At 46.3% G+C, this 16,311-nt stretch overlaps 1 protein-coding gene and 1 long non-coding RNA gene across 2 annotated transcripts in view; both read right to left on the bottom strand.

Moving 5' to 3' along the window:
* Positions 1 to 16,311, bottom strand: part of Alg1 (ALG1, chitobiosyldiphosphodolichol beta-mannosyltransferase) — a 167,291-nt gene that overhangs the window by 129,288 nt on the left and 21,692 nt on the right. The gene's annotated exons all lie outside the window — the stretch shown is intronic.
* LOC144138380 (uncharacterized) lies at positions 3,716 to 16,275 on the bottom strand. The gene is made up of 3 exons (XR_013315874.1): positions 16,160 to 16,275; positions 13,623 to 13,725; positions 3,716 to 5,936 (listed from the first exon to the last, which is right to left on the bottom strand). It is a non-coding gene; the product is annotated as an uncharacterized LOC144138380 (long non-coding RNA).

The following is a 16,311-nucleotide window of genomic DNA, read 5'->3' on the forward strand; positions in this document are numbered from 1 at the left end:
AAGAGGCTGTGAGAGCGAATATGCAAACACGAGGAGCCACGGACGCAGAAATGAAGACAGTCATCATGATCCAGCTCAAGAATGCAAAGGCGCGAACGTAAGACCCACATTGACTAACACATAACAGGGTATTTTAAACGGATTACGCACCTAGGGTTTTTATTGGCTTTTTTTCTGCAGTTCATCCAGACAACCTGAACAGCTGGAGGTACGACCAGTACAGCACAGCTAATTAAGGAAAGTGCAAGAAATGGGAAAGGCGTCGTCGACAGAAAGGTCACAGAGGATTTGCCCCTCATCAGTGCAGACAAGAGGACCCCATTAGCTGTTGTGGTTGCTGAGGGTATTTTTTTTTTCAAGCATGTATGAACCATGACTATTGATGAAACGTTTTGGCATTTAGGATAGGTTTACTACTACTGGTGATATTTGCTAGTCGTGCCGCACATGGCTTTTTATTTGTTTAGAAAAATTGTGCATTGTTTTCTTCTTTTTTTTTCAACCATGTATGAACCATGTGTATTGAAGAAAAGCTTTTGCATTTAAGATATGTTCACTCCCGCTGGTGATGCTTTGTTAGTCATGCTGCACGTGGCTTTTTATTTGGAAGAAAGTATTTAACACATTTTGTGGTACATTTTTACAATGTGATCTTTCAGGTAAACGCAGTTCAATTGTTTCACTTTCCTAAGTGACTATCATTTTTTGTAGAACAAGTTGTCCTTGCATCTTATTGTTTAAGTTTAAAAAACAAATGAACAAAGTTGTGGACCTGATGGTACAATTTTCTTCTATTTATATTTTTTCGTGAAAGTTTTATTTGTGCTGCATACTTGCTTTCAAATAATCATACACAACTGTACAAGTTGTGGACGTGATGGTGAGAGTTTCTTGCGTGTGCCTTTTTTGCAGTGTTTTATTTGTGCTGCATTCGTACATTCCAATATCCATAAGCAAGTTCACAGAGTTATGGACCTGATTTTACAAGTTTCTTGCATTGATTTATTTTGTTTTTGTTTTCAGAGTTCTGTTTGCCCTCCATCCTTTGTTTAAAAATAAGAAAGTGTAGAGTTCTGGACTTGTTGATACAAGTTTGTTGCATTGCTCTTATCTTGTTAAGTGTTTTATTTGGACGTTTTTATATAAGATGCTTCTGGAAGGTGGAAAGGACGCTTTCACCGCAATGTTTTCTGAATTGTAACGGTATTTTTCTCCTCAGTACATTACCCCCATTGCTTGATCTCAATAAAATGTTTGCTCGAGCCAAATGGCTTTTAATTGCGAATGCATGCAGCAAAGCCGCTGCATTCGCCCTCAGCATCACCTCCGGGGGAGGGGGGTATGGCAGGGGGGTTCATAAAGCCGTATTTCATACGTCTAAAAAGCGGCTCTAGATATCCCAAGAAAGGGATTCTTAGCATCTTTCTAAAGCCCTTTGCTAGACCAGAATTATCAGAACGTCTTCTAACCATCTAAAATGCGGATTGAAAAGTCGCATTGACAGACTTATACAGCTCTTGTAAAATCCAACTTCTAAACCGATTTTTGAGGATGTTTTAAAGAGAGTAAATAAATCGTCTAGAAATAGTAATACCCGCTGGACATTAGACGTGATTTAAGACCTTTCGAAAACGTCGCGAATGCGTGATCGGATTGTCTGGGATGTTTGCAAGCCGTTTCTTTCGTCCTGAAAAATCGCGGTAGTAGAAGTATTTAAGCTCTTTTGTGCTACCTGGGTACTCATGCAGGTTGGGAGAAGACATTAAAAAATCTCACGAGCACTCATGTATAGCTCAAACAGTTCTCGTTTAAAACGGCATCTTTCGGGCCTTCGCGTTGGCAAAATCCAATATAGTTTGCTCGAAAGATAGGTCCCTTACAAGGTCACTTTCAATGGACATGAAGCAAGCGAGTTCAACTTGTCCAGAATTGGTTTGAACGAAGGCGATTTCTTATCAGTGACAACTTGGAAAACGACCGCTCGCTCTCACAGTTCGCCACGGGTATGCTTAGGTACATTTTCAATGCAATGGAAAGGTTTGAAAACACGTTAATAAGTTGTCTTTCATGTAGCAACTTCATTATACCCAGGGAACTCGTATCTTGATCACACACAGGGCTTTGCAGAAAGTTCGTAAACTGAACGATTTCAGCCGGAAATGCTGGCTCCAAATCATTTTTGTAGCTCTCCACCAATCTCACCGCCTACTGTGCAGGAGAGATAATGCTTTTCCATTTTCAGCCACCAACTTTAAGAAACCGAACTTTTCGCAAAGATTGGCGTATACGCAGCCTTTCGCACTCGCAGAGCAAAGCTCAATAGTTCTCTACAACAAACTTTTTTCTACCACGCAGCGTACCATCGCTTTTCCCGTCCGGGTATTTACTCAAAGCGATACGTTTGCCCTCACAACACTGATTAGTACTCAGCGTGCGTGCTGTCGCCTCGAAGGCACCAAAAAGAGGTCGCAACGAATAGACAAAGCCTTCCAGGGAGCTCAGAAGATCTACAGCAGTTGAAATGTACAAGTCTGGTTTCTGAAGTGCTTCGCTCGTTTTGCCAAAACGATCAAAGATTTCACTCCAGAAAATCGCCATGGAATCCAGTTTTGACATTTTATTTAGGAGCGAGCACGCTTCATTCCTAGTGACACCGTTTTCTTCCTCGTTCTTCGCGATGTCTTCACGGCAACGCAAAATTGCACTGAAAATTTTCATAATAGCCTTACATGATTCAGCATGTCTTGACCACCTGGTTTTAGAAAGACTTTTTTCAGAACGAGGTGTTAATTCCCCAGTGGAATCCATGCTGTCCAGAAGACATTTCCACCGCTTGGGGGAGGCAACAAAGAACACGTCTTTGAGTGACACTTAAGAATTTGACGGCCTCAAGGCAACTGTCAACGTTACACGCGACGAGTAAGTTCAGTGAGTGACCAGCGGGTGGTGCACAAAAGACCAGGATTGCATAAGCCCCGTCTCATTTGCCCCGCGCCATTAGCCCCGTTTTCGAAAGCCCCGTACTCCTAAGCCCCGGACACATTTTCCCCGTCTCATTTGCCCCGCGCCGTATGCCTGAGCCAGGGGGTTCAGGGTGCCAAAAGCGCCACGAGTCCAGGGGCGGATCCAGGTTTTTTCTGAGAGGAGGGTCAGCTTCCATCAGAGATGATAATGATGATGATTAGGAGGAGGGGGAGGAGTTTTCTTTATTCACCCATATTTTGGAAAAAACAAAAATTAGACAAATAGAAAAACTTTTCAACGAGACTTTTTCTACGACCCGAGGGGTCATCGTCTTGGGGGTATATACTCAAAAATTAAGGGAGGGGTCAGGACATCCGGACCCCTCCTCTGGATCCGCCAATGCACGAGTCTCATGTTGTTGGGAACCCCCTGGCTCGGAAACGAGGGGCCACGTCGAAGTTTCAGCGGACAAACCACCGCGACCCCCCGCATGTTTGTTGGGGTTGCCCGAGCGAAGTGGGGGCCCCGTTTCCGCGTTCTGCTGTTCTCCGCGGTCACGCGCGTATCGGTCGAAGTTCCATTATCTGAGGTTCCGTATATCAGGCCGGTTTATGTGGCCCCCTTCCCCTGCCTTTGGATGACGAACCGTCTTTTCTCTTTTGCCTTCCCTGGCGTTCTCGACTGCCGACACTTATTACTGTCTCATTTCCGATTCTGATTCTCCATGTTACGAAAAAGCCCACGCGCAATTATTAAAGGGGCACTGACACAAAAATTTTGCATCTTGTTTTTTTTGTTGCGATAAGTAGCTAGTGACCTACTTATAACCTGTAGAAACCTCATTTGCTTCAGCGTGCGACGGTTGTTTAATTAGAGGCATTTTCAATGCGGCCAGTCGCAGTTTCGGTTTCAGCGAGTGCCGCGAAACGATGGATTTTGTGTGAACAAAGCTGACCACGTGACCGTCGGAGGGATATCACAGAGCAGAGCCGCCGTAGCACTGTCGAATCCGCATCGACGGCAGTTTCTGCGAATGCCCCCACGTACTGATCTCGTGAAGCGCCTAATTAAAAAGTGACCGTGGATGTGACGCAGGCGCTGTGAGTGCAAATGCTACCGCGGCTAAAGAACGACGCGCGACGCTCGAGACGGTGGGTGGCAAGACGCGCGCTGGGAGCAGCCGGCCGGTCTGCCTACAGGTCCGCCTACAGATGTGTTCGGCTCAGCACTGCGGCGGATATTCGAGTGCCGCTCTCGTAAGCGGTGCAGATGACAATTTTTAATGCAACCCGCCATCGCATCATTAACTCCTTTCTCACGTAAGCCACCATGGTCGGGACTTGGGGACAATTTCGTGCAGCGGTAACAAGCTATCACTCGAGCTACCTGCGCCGGCCTGGGCCACTTCGCGGCCGTGGCCGCCGCCTGCACAGCGACCGTGCGGCTAGCTCAGTGGCGTATTCCGGTTTCGGCGATGCATCACCCACGAAAGGGAGAAAAGGAGGAGTGCGAGAGGGAAAGGCGAAGGGTTGCGGGGCTGTTCTGCCGGCGCACACACTCCCCGCTCTTGGCCCGGCGGCCGGCCGGCAGTGAATACCGAAGCGTGCACCCTTTTCGCTTGCGCCAACCGGCAAGTGTTTCAGTTGCGCGTTGGATTTCGCCTTCTGGGACGGCTGCGCTGTGATTCAACCACACTCCTAGATCTGGATATTTTAACGAAGTTAAAAGTGCTTCAACTGCGCCTGTGTTGGATTTCGCGTCCCCTTGTGATGACCGCCGCAGTGCATTTCGAAGTGCTTCAACCGGGTCGTTTGATTAAGTTTTACGCTGCAACAGTGTTCTAGGTAATAAATAATTTGTAATCCGTGCTGTTTTGCAATCGCAGTGTAGCATTCGCAAATCGTCGCGTGAACGGTTGCTACGCAAGCGTGCATCCACAGTTCACCCTGTGATCGGCCGCCGCTGTGAAAGTCAACCTTTATTATGAATGAATTCCTGGAGTTTGACAAATAGAAATTTAGCCTAATGCCCCATAAAGTTGGGCCTAAGTCACGCTGGGAATACGCGATAAGTATAATCACTTGTAGCCCACCTTGAACATGTTGGTACTCAGATTTTCTGACGATTGCTTTCAACCTTGTCACGATGGTTGCACTTTGTGCCCTGCTGCTTCTTATGCGATCGCACAAACAACCGGGTTGCTTGTTTTGTTTTCTTCTTTATCGTATCTAGCGCTCCGCCCAGACGAAACGGCAGTTGGCACTAAAGTTTTGCCCAGGCAGAATTAGAACTGTCAAATACTCCTGCTCTGATCTTCGCCTCTGACACGCAGGACTACCTTTGCACCGGCTCCTCTTCGCGATCGTGTGTTCACGGGTCTTTTTCTTTTTTGCTTGCACGCCCCAATGGTGCTAGCACCCACATTTATTTGCGAGTTGGACTATGAATATGAAGCCTCCACTGATGACTTACGTTTGTCCACACACACTGACTAAAACAAGCTACAAGGGGCTTTGGTATCCAGTATTCTTACGCTGGAGCATGCTTCAAGGCATGTGATCACAAAAGCACTTAAGTTTACAGCAAATACAGGTTCTCAAATTGACTGAAAAACTGAAACATAACATTAAGCCTTATAAATATTTACCTAGTCCGTGTGCTAGTTCTGCATCAATTGCTAAAAAAAAAAAAAACCCGCAACACATGCTAATGAACTGATCATGAAAAAGTGACGTAGTGAATAGTAAATCTGTCTGCTGAAAACAATTTTTTAATAAAACTACAGCTTTGAATATAGATTACATGTTGCAATGTATGGGCATATGAAACAGCAGAAACCAAGTCCCAAAGCTCGAAAATTCTTTATTAAATGCTTTATAACCTCAAATATACATACAACATTTTACGTGCCCATCACGGTTTAGGCCAGGAACATCTTGGCTCAAAACTTTCCACAATTTCTCAGTCAGCACCTGCAACACCAAAAGAAACAAATAAACGCTTCCTTTTACAACCACACCGCAAACGTCAAGTGAATCTAAATTCACAATTGATGGTGTATTTTGTCCCATATATGGCTACACTAATATGTACACAAAAGTTAGTTTAGCCTGCTTTTGAACTATTCTAACTGCTTATTCTGAATTTTTTTTCTACGTGACACCAGATATCCTTTGCTGATGCAGTCTTGTGTCTAAAACCTGCTTTAGTCCCTTCACACCAAACGGTATTTTTGACTTTTTTGAGAATTTGTACAAGGCCAAATAATGGCTTACACTAGTAGGATTAAAGTTCTGAGCTAGACTGCTTTGATCTCTGATCTCGTTAACAACCTTTCCCAATAGCTAAGCAGGTGCTTACAGTGTATCTGACAGAACAGCTGTCACGCAATGGCCATACAGGACAACTGGGTCGGTTTATCAGTCAGAAATTATATGAGGGGGCACTAGGCTGAGCCCCGCTCATCGCACCACTGCTGCAAAAACAAAGTGGAAAAAGATTCTATTTCGGGGGTTGTAGTTGCCGAGGCCACTCTTGGGCTATGAAGCGTGACACAGTGCTAAGTTCGATACAAGTTAATCCTGACATTTGGGTATCTTACCTCGCACTGAAATCTCCACACACAGGCATTTTCGATTTTTTTCTTTTTGCCTTCACTAAAAAAAAAAAAAGAAAAAAGTCCTTGGGCTCAGCTGCACAATGCTTTAGGAACTGCGGCTGCTGCTCAGGCACAAGTTGGAGCCATTACTTGACTAGGCACAAATCCTCAAGAGTTGAAAACTGATTTCAGCGCAAAGCGGCAAAACAGCACTTTATTAAAAACAAGAGAAGTGGGAAAGACCTTATAACAAGACGCGCTAAAGAACGACCTCTTTGAATAAACACAGTGTCACTTTGTAAATCGTCAATGCCTGGTTAGCATATCCTTCATGCACAAGTATACTTAGTTGCTCCTTTAGACCAACAACGATGGCCAGAAGAAGTCAGGCTGCTGCCTTGCACGCCTTGTACTTGCTGCTTCGCCTTAATATTACCATAAGTTAGGAGCCAAGTATCCGAAATACCCATCTGTTTGATGCTTTGGACGTGCCGTGTAGGTGTTGTCGTGCAGTAATCCTCATTGGACGACGAGAACGAATGCAAATTAAATGACTCGCGAGTGAAAAATGACGTTACCAAAGTTGATCAGTTCGCTACTCTGGCACCACTTTACCATTGAGCCAATGCTGTGGACTTTTTTGTAAACAACCTGTAATTTCTCCGTGCCACGTAACATCATTGATAGTGGTTGCGGACTGAAGTAGCGTAGAAAACCGGGCTAGTTGGTGTAGATTCATCTTCGCAGCGCACAAATAACGGGACAAAAAGGAGGATAACACTGGACAACCACTGAACCAAAACCGAATTTTTATTGAAGAGACAAATATAAAGCCATCGAAGGTATAAAACAAAGATAAAAACATGACACATGAACCCACTATAAGCAACTGTACAGACAAACGCTCTCAAGTACTGCTCTCATCAAGATACGCCAATTCTGCATCTAAAAGTGCTAAAGACGAGCGCTAACACACGAGTCAGACATTTTTCGAATTTTATGTGCTTTCACTATACTTCCCTCACCTTTTGTTCATCGTGCGAGAACAGTACCGTTGTATCATGAAGGAAAAGCGTACAACCACAATCTTTGCAATGGGTGGGAAGAGGGCCAGAAGGCACTCAGTGAACTGGCCAACATCAAAGCGACCACACTTCAAAGGAATGCAATAAACCACGTTTAAAGGAGCCATGAAGACAAAATACAAGTTGGGTTTATTAGAAAGACTGCTTAGTCCCGACAACAATGATACCGATATCATCGCAATCTTCGAACAAATAACGGAGATATTAAAGAAAACGTGTGAAGCAGTCGCGACCCCCTAGCCAATTTCCCGCAACTTTTCTATGACGTCACGGAACCTTGTTTGTGCGATTGGCGGCCGCCTAACTGACCTGTCGCGAAGACACATAACTGGACGTCTGTAATGGGGCCTCTAGTTCCATTTGACCGCATCACTTGAATGCTAACGTGCAGCTAACGCACGGAAAATTATGTTTTATTGTTGGCCCGTATGACGTCATTCTTGCTCATAACACGTCACTGTGGCGCCAAATTTGAAAGTGTTTAAATACTTCTTGCTTTTTTTTCGTTAAAAAACATCTTTTGTGGCTCTAATGGAACTGAGTGAGATACTGAATTCCAGTTCTTTCAAATTAATCGAAGTTGTATTTTCTCTTCATGGCTCCTTTAATCTATAAGGAACAACCTGTTTCTCATGTTTCACACCACACCTGTTTGCTCGGCCCTTATTACTAATATTCTTTTCGATGGCGGGACAGCTGCAGTTTAACTTAATTTTGGCTGAAAACACCACATTGATGTTATATCTGCTCCCCATTTCTTTCAAGCGGTGAGATACATTGTGCAGGTACGAGATTACAACTATCTTTTCCTTCACAACATCACAAGCAGGAGACAAGTTTTCTTCACCAAATCCAACAACTGAAGACAGGCCGACCCAATGACTCCGTCACCGTAGCCAGCATTTTTGGGTCCAACTAACTGTTCACCAAAGCTAGACTCAATTAGGTGAAAACAAGACAAAACAAAACAAGATGGCTGACCTGAGGCAGTTGACAACAATCCCATATTTTGCAATCCTAGAACGTGCTGATGAAGAGTTCAGTAAAGGCTTCTTCGATCGCGGGCTATAGAGCCAACATACATGATTCTGCTCGAATTTTAACAACAGGTCCAAAAACTGGATAGTTCTTTCGTTCAGCGCCTTGGACATAAAGGTCAGCCTAAATGCGTGAAGTTTGAATGCTTTTAAAATGTCTACCATTTTTCTTGTAGGGTCATAGTTTCCACAATGTACTAGGTAATCGTCAACATACATGAAAATTTTAATTGCCAAACCCTCCAAGTCACGTTCCAATACACGGTCAACATGAGCCAAGAAAATGTCACTAACAAGGTGAGGAACTTTAGAACGTCTACAGATTCCAGATCTCTGCACAAAGACACTGTCACACCATCCTACAATAGTTGATGCTAAGTAGAAACGCAGAAGCTCCAAAAAGGATTTCACGGAAATCCCGCAACTTTGCATAAACTTAACCTCGCCGTTGTAGACGGTGATACACTCTTTCACAGAGACCAAAACTTGTTCATGCGGAAGGGAGTAGAAAAGGTTTCCAGCTTCAATGCTGAAAGCAGAGCACCAGCCTGGATTACTGCGCGCACAGTAACCTCATTTGTGTGCTGTGAAGATGAAGAAGCTTGCGCAGCGTGCCCTATCCTGGTCCTCTTGCATTGCAACATCTGCTATCTCAAACACGGAGCTGCACAGTGGACACCAGGTCGGCACAAATTTTCGCACTCGATGGAGCCCTCTGGCCGACCATGCCACTTATGGTCGTCTCCCATCCCTGCGACCGCAGCACCTTCTGCGGCACTGACGTTGATGACTGGATAAGCACCTACGAGAGTGCGAGCGCTCATAACAGATGGGACGCAACCTTGGGGCTGGCCAACGTAATATTTTATCTCAAGGGCCCAGCCAGACTATTGTTGGTTTGAGACACACGAAGCAGACCTGACAAGCTGGGAAACCTGCAAATTGACATTACGTGAGCTGTTCGGAAAGCTTGTTGGCCACCAACTAGCCGCGAAGGAACTTTCTTCCCATGCCAAAACCTCGATGGAGTCATCCGTCGCCTATATTCAGGATGGTGTTGCTCTGTGTCACAAGATAGATGCCGACACATCAGAAACTGGTAAAGTAGGCCATGTGCAGAAAGGAATTGCTGATGGCGCTTTCAACCTGCTTGTTTATAAGGACTGCACCAGCACAGACGGCATCATTACAGAGTGCAGACCGTTTAAACATTTTGAAAAGGGCCTCGCAGCCTCCGGAAAATGTTTCTTTGGTTATCAACGTTACTAGTTGATGCATTTCTTTTTGTCATTCCCCCCCACTGTAATGCCAAAAGGCGCTGTGGGTACCAAATAAAGAAAGAAAGAAACAAGCGAAAGCTCACTGTATTGCACCACAGTTCACTCGACTGCCTAACACGGCTCCCACATCCTATTACGAGTATACCACTTTACTGGAATGTGCCCTTCTTTGTTCGACGACGTAATGAAAATAGTACGCCGTGAGCTGGAGGCTACGGCTACGGCTGCCCTACTAGCCCCGACCCGTGAATGAACGTCACCTTCCATCTCCCTAATCCATGCGATATACAGCAAGAGCTCGCAAGCCACACCATTCCACGCATTTGCTCTGTAGCTCACTCGAAAAACGCTTTCACTGTTCCTCGTGTCTTAACTGGTCCCCACCAATATGCCCCACGCCATTTTCAGACACAAAATTCCGAAGAGTGGAGTACTCCTGAAAACAAGCCAATATGCTTCCACTGCTGTCACGGTGGGCATGTGGCCCGCTACAGCTTTCGACATTGCCACGCTAAGCCTTCACCTCACCCACAAGACTAATCAATGCAGCTCAAGGAGGTAATACTGCATCTGTGACCTGGACGACAGATCTTCTATTAGCCAAGGAGTCTAAGCCCAATTTACTAGACGTTACTGTTGATGGTGTTGCAGCCCAGGCTCTCACTGACACAAATGCTCACATCTCTGTAATCAGCTTAACCCTCCGCTGGCATCTCCGCAAAGTTCTGACGCCACCCATGCAAACATTTGTTCGAGTTGCCAATGAGAGCACACCTTCAATTGCCGGAATGCGTACCGCCTGAATATGGATTGCCGACCACGATAGTGTCGCTCTCTTCACCGTCCTTGAAAAATGCCCCCATGACATTATCCTCGGCGTCGATTTTTTCTCGAACCGCTCTCATTGACTGTTCTGCGGGACTTCTCTCTTTTGAATTTCCTTCTGCCAAAAATGCTCGAAAACACCGTTCTCGTTCCACATATTATGTCCATTTGCTGTCAAATGCTGTAACATACATACCCCTGTGATCAAGCCCACCCGTTTCTCACAGTTATTTCTCACTAGATTGTTCGACAAGCCGTGCGGAAGCTACTACAAGCACGTATCCTTGAGTGCCGCCAGAAGCTACGAGCTTTGGAGAAGCAAACCTTCTTTGCACGCCGGCAACTTGAGTATCTTATTCCTGAGGACTTCCCAGATGTGCAGCTGCACGCAAACTTCACCGCTAGCATGGGAGAAGGCCGTCATAGAACGTCGCAAGAGAGGAAACTGCAAGCACTCCAGCCGGACGTGCCACAATGCACCCAAGAGGTCATCAACCTATCTCCGTACACACCGAACGAAGAGGAGGCTAAGGTTTTGTCCCTTGGTTTTAATTTTAACACGGAAGCACCCCCGGAGCCAGGAAAGGTGATTTGTGCGGTCGAACGCGCGGTCGGCCAGCTTCCCTCTGAAGTACGGCAAGAAGCGCGCACCCGTGCTATTGGTGTGCTCTCTGGTTTGCTAAGACATTGTGCAAGACTGCATTTATCGGTAGCGGAGAGGCAAGCCATCAGGAGCCTGCGGAATAACAGCAGTATCGCAATCCTTCCTGCTGACAAAGGCAATGCCACGGCCTTGCTAGATAGCAATGACTACCACAAGAAGATGTTGGCCCTTCTCGAAGACCAGCAGACATACGCTCCTCTAGCCCGTGACCCAACTAGCAGGTTACAGTCCAAGCTTCAAGAACTGCTAACCAGGCTTTTCAAGCTAGTCCCTCCGCACCACAAGGGCCTCTACTACAGGTTACTGTGCACGAACGGTTCAGCCCCGGCAATCTACGGTCTGCCTAAAATCGATTGATTTGATTGATTGTGGGGTTTAACGCGCCGACGCAACGCAGGCGATGAGGCGCGCCGTAGTGGAGGGCTCCGGATTAACTTTGACCACCTGGGGATCTTTAACGTGCGCCGAAATCTCGTACACACGGGCGTTTTTGCTTTTCGCCTCCATCAGAAAAGCGGCCGCCGCGGCCGGGAATCGAACCCGTGACCTCGTGCTCAGCAGCGCACTGCCTAAAATCCACAAGCCTGGCGTTCCTCTTCGGCCTATCGTCGACTTCTCGAGGTCACCGCTCTACCGACTATCAGGCTACCTTCACCAAGTGTTGAGCCCTCTAGCCGGTAAGACGCCCACGCACGTCGGAAACTCGTCCTCTTTTGTTTCGAAGCTGAAGGACGTAACTCTAACTGAAGACGACGTCATGGTTTCGTTCGACGTCAAGTCTCTTTTCACTAGTGTCCCAGTGGATCTGGCAGTAGCCATGTGCGAAGAAGCACTAAACGCGGACATTAGTCTTCCCGATCGCACTCCCTTTCACGTCCCCGAGCTCTGTGTGTTGCTTATGTTTTGTCTGAGCAACACCTATTTTTCTTACGGGGGAAGCCCCTATCAGCAGACCCATGGCACGGCGATGGGTGCGTCCACATCAGTTACTACGGCCAATCTAGTTATGGAGGCTGTAGAGGGGAAGGTATTGGCAACCTTCACACCGGCACCGAGGTTTTTCTGCCGCTATGTCGATGACTGTTTTTGTATTTTAAAAAAGCAAGATGTCCCATGTCTTCTGGACAGCCTCAACGCCCAGAATGTGCATATACAGTTCACCGTGGAGTTCGAGCAAGGCAACATGCTTCCCTTTTTTGGATGTTCTTGTTCGCCGCGATGCGGGCGCTCTCTCCTTCTCAGTGTACAGGAAGCGCACACACACGGGTCGTTACTCCAGTTTTGAATCTTGCCACCCTCTCGGCCACAAGACATCCGTTGTGTCGTCCTTGATAAAGCGCACCGTACGCATCTGATCAGATGACAGTGCACTGAAACGTGAATTAGGAACAATTCGCCACGAACTAATCGCCAATGGCTACCCTAAGCGACTTATTTGCCAAACCAAGAATAAGATACTACAGCCAAGAATGGCCAACAACAGGACATTACGAGCACGCGCAGCCATCCCCTACATCCCAGGAATAAGCGAAGCATTGTCGCGCGTCTTTTCAAAATACGACATGCGCATTGCCCATGTACCGACAGGCGAGCTCCGTGACGACTGAAAGAGCACCAACGTGATGTAAGAAATCATAATCACATGACGAATGCCATTGCCATTGCGGAGCACGCGCACAAACATTCCCACAAGATTGACTGGGAGAACACCGCAATTTTAGCTAAGGAAAAGAACACATCATCTTGGCGTCTGCTAGAGTCACTTTTTATCCAATCAACGCCAGCCGCAATGAACCGGACGGATGGGACTTTGCCTCCCGTCTACGCATGCTCTCTACGTCATGTGCTGCCTATATATTGACGACGACGGCTTGTCTTACGTAGTGAACAAGGGACCCGTATGTGGTTCCGAAACGTCAATATATTTTTATTCTTGGTCAGTGTTTGCTTTTCTTTTGCAAGTTATTATATGGTCTTCCCTATTACAGACGCGCTGCTTCTGTGAAACGTCACTCTGCCACACATCATCATTACTGTGGTAGAGAACCAAACCTGCCTTCCCTTTCAGTTTTTCAACTTCAGTTTCACACCTCAAGTCCTTCCCAAGGGGATTTTGCTTGCAATGCTGTGCCCTTTCTGGCATGAATGCTAGCACTCCTGCAGATTTACCTCCTGCAGTGCAGGCGTCCCATCAAGCACCATCAATCAAGGCAGTGGCTGCTTCAGACCTCCCACCGGATCATACCGCCGATCTCCCTCGTCTTCTGGATTCCTGCAAGGACATCTTTGACTTAGACAACCAACCCAAACTTCTGCAGTCACCCATCATATCAACACCAACGATGCTTCACCAGTGTACAAGTGGCCCTATTGCGTATCACTTGCTGAACGACTCGTCATCCAAAAGTTAAAAAAAAAAATGCTCAGTAAGGATACAGTCAAACCATCTTCCAGTCTGTGGGTGTCTCCAGTCGTGTTGGTCAGAGAAAAAGATGGGACGTAGTGCTTCTAGATGGATTATGCAAACTTAACTATTATGAAGGAAGGCCTTATACAGTGGGATCTCATTGATACAATTTTGCATAATACGTTTTTCTTTTCATTCCAAGCCAAAATCCCTTAGAAATAATGCATTTTCGTGCATTTTATACGATCACATTTTTGCTAAAAATTGGATGGCACAACCACGAAAGTGAACCTTGACCATTTTTAGAAACCTTACATTTATTCTTCGGTATACTAGCTCAAACCCCATGTCAACAACCCATGACCTGCATGGCAGCGCCGGTTCTGCGACAAAAACACTGCTGCCGGGCGTGGGCGCTCTGTTCAATGAGGATGATATGTGAGGCGAGGCACTGTGCCATCTATGAAACATATCATAATCATAGAGTTTCTCACTTTTATCATAATCGAAGAAGAAGGTTCCAATGCTCTTGGCAGTCGACGACTTCCCTCCCCAACTTCTCGCCATGCTCTGTGCTTCCCGCTCCGTTCTTTGTTCTCTTTCTGCGTGGTTCCTGTGTTCGGTGGTGTTGCTTATGAGGCTATTTTTGTTCTTGTTCTATTTGACTAGTCTTGTTCTCCTTAGGCTGCCTTGTTGCTGTGCGGGGTGTGCTGCCAGGCTTGTGGCAATGTCGAGGAAACGGAAGGCACTCAGTATAAAAAGAAAAAGTGGAAATTGTACAGAAATTGGAAGAAAACCCGAAGAGGAAATGCGTGGATTTGGCACACAAGCTCGGTTTGCCAGTGTCAACGCTCAACACTATTGCCGGTCAGCAAGAGGAACTTCAAAAGAATGTGCAAGTTTCCGGCCCTGATGCGAAACAAGCACAAGGTGCGAAGCATGACCAAATGGAAGACATCCTGCTCACATGGTGGGAGGAAGTTAGAGCAGCAGGATGAACGCCGATAGGTCAGTACTACGCGAAAAAGTTGACAACACTGCGCTCTCCTTGGGCATTGAGGACTCCAAAGCGTCTGGTGGCTGGCTTCACCAATTCAAGGCACAACGTGAAGTGTCATACAGAACAGCATCCGCGCAAGTGAAAAATACCAGCAGCTTTTTTTTTTATTTTCACATTTCCGGAGAATTTTCTCCCAGACTTCGAAAAGAAAGTGCAGCACAAATTTACCAGCTACTCCACTGTTGCTCAATAAAATTGAGTTGCTGACGGAGAATGCAGATTTTTCTCCTTTTTTTTTAACAAACTCTTTGGATAATACGATTTTCACATAATGCTTTTTATTTCCCGGTTCCCCTGAAAAACGTATCAACGAGATTTCACTGTACATGATACATAGACAAGATGTGGCTGGCAACTTGTGAAGGGAGGTATCTCCGTGCAACCAAAGCCTGATTAGTCATGCTAATTCCTCCTATATTTCAATATGGTCTAACACCAGCTACCCCACTTCGGCAGAGCCAGTGGGGAACATTTCAACACTACTGTCACTGTGTACTGCAAAACGAACATCCATCGCGCATTTAAAAACCCTGCATACGAAGCTGCATCGCGCAAAGTTGTTCTATGGCCACTGAATGTCCTCGCTGAATGTCAAGGAAGCGTCCTCACCGACGCGCTTTGGCGTCGTCTATCAGCGGATTCGTATGTATACAAGCGTTTACAGCAAGAACGGTAAATATATTACTACGCCCTTCAAGCACATGTCGGCAAAATGCGATTACTTCGCCGCGTTCGCAGGATTGAGCCGCACAGTAGAGAACACAGTCGTAGCATACTAGCAGGAATGAACGCATCGTACGGCTTCTTCCACGTTTCGTCACCCCGTGACTACAGTTTACCTCAACACCAATTTATAACGCACGCCCTTAAAGAGCTTACACTCTAAAAAGCGCTACAACCTTTCCGGTAACCTTGAGTGAATGTAGAAGCGTAGCCACCGCGCACATCACGTCGTAGCTAGCGCCGACTTCAATGCGAACGCGGTCGTCGACGCGGCTACGTGAACGTACCGCTGACAGCCTCAAGGAAAGTGTTTTTGGGGGCTCTAGAACAACGTATTTAAATTTAGCCCATGTTTGCGAATGACAAATGATTCCTTGAGTGCTTTAGTTACATTGTCATTCAGAATGTGCCTAGCCAGTTATGTCCAACATACGGAGAGCGCACGGCGTTTGCAGTACACGGACAGGTATATAATTACCCGTCCCTCTTGACACCAGCCCTTAAAAAATATCTTACCTTTCGTTTATGACGCAAAAAGATGCAGAGGAGAAAGCAGCAAGTTTCGTTATCTACAAGAAATCGATGCTGGCTTGCGCTTTGAAACTCGTACACAAAAGGCAAGTGGCTTCGGCTTGACGTGGCTTGACCAGTGTTGCTTTTGCCTTGCG

Source organism: Haemaphysalis longicornis, unplaced genomic scaffold, assembly GCF_048455015.1.
Source record: "Haemaphysalis longicornis isolate Haplotype H1 unplaced genomic scaffold, Haemaphysalis longicornis Haplotype H1 scaffold_5, whole genome shotgun sequence".
NCBI classification, from domain to species: Eukaryota; Metazoa; Arthropoda; class Arachnida; order Ixodida; family Ixodidae; genus Haemaphysalis; species Haemaphysalis longicornis.